Here is a 1,284-nt window from a genome sequence, read left to right on the forward strand (position 1 = left end):
CGGCTGCCATCTAGCTGCCAGCTGGGGAGCCCTGTCCCCATCCCTGTCCCCATCCCTGTCTCCACAGCATCCCCACCAGCATTCCAGGGACCTGCATCCCCCGGCTTCACCCCAGCCGCCTCTCGAGGTGCCCACCCCAATGCCACCCTGTGCCTCTTGTGTCCCTGTGTCTCCAGAGCACCCCCTGTCCCCTGCCCAGGCTGTCCCCAAGGCCTGGCTGTGCCCCAATTTATGGTCACGATGCCGTGACTCAAAGGGGACGGTGCTGGCAGTGGCCCTGTGCCCATCACTGCTGCTGTGCCTGGATCTGTCCCCCGATCTTTCCCGGCAGCGCTGGCACCGCACAAAGCCCCTTTCAGCCGCCTGGGGAAAGCCCCTGGCACTCAGCCCCTGCCTGGGGAGGGGTCCCGGCCCTCACCCCCCTCCACCATGGGCCAACGGGGGGGGAAAAAGACCCCCAAACTCAGTGTACGTGTGACTGGTGACATGGCCATGCACACGCAGTGAGGCCGTGGCAGGACCAGGTCCCCCAGAGCTGGGAAAGGGACCTGGCGTCCCGAGACCCAGCCAGGCTCCGGCGGCGACCGGCCAGCGCTTTTACAGATCCACTGGGGTGGAAAGGACTTTAGAGGCTTCAGCCACTTAATTAGCAGCCTGCCTTAATTAGCAGCTTGTCCGTGTTGCCAGGCTGCCTGCAAAGTGCCTCAGCTCACTTGGGCTTTGGTGGCTTTGGTGGCTTTGGTGGCTGGTGCTGAGCTGCCCGTGCCGGAGCTCATCCCCAGTGGCTGTGTGCGTGGGGGGCTGTGCACACGCATGTGTGTGTGTATGGGGAGGCCATGTACACGCACACACCAGCCTGCCCCGCGTGTGGCTCTGCCCTGAGCACCTCAAGATGCTGCTGGGGCCAGGATAGCGTGGGGATGGATCCCTGGGGTGCGGATACAGCCAAGGCCCTTGCAGCCAGGCACCTTAGGGAGCTGCACCCGGCCTTGGGCTCACACCCAGCACCCACGGTGGCCCCATGGCAATGGACCCGCCACCCACAGTGCCCCACGGCACTGCACCCAGCACCCACGGTGACCCATGGCATTGCACCCAGCACCCATGGTGACCCATGGCATTGCACCCAGCACCTACGGTGCTCTGCAAACCTTGCACCCGTGCCTGTTGTGCCCCATGGTGCTGCACCCAACCTTGCACCCAGCACCCACTCACCGGGTCCCCGTGGCCACCGCTCTGCCTCCCACCCTGGTGTGTGCCCCAGGCCCCCCTGGGCCCCAGCAG

This window comes from Egretta garzetta, unplaced genomic scaffold (assembly GCF_000687185.1).
Source record: "Egretta garzetta isolate BGI_Z169 unplaced genomic scaffold, ASM68718v1 scaffold745, whole genome shotgun sequence".
Lineage (NCBI taxonomy): Eukaryota > Metazoa > Chordata > Aves > Pelecaniformes > Ardeidae > Egretta > Egretta garzetta.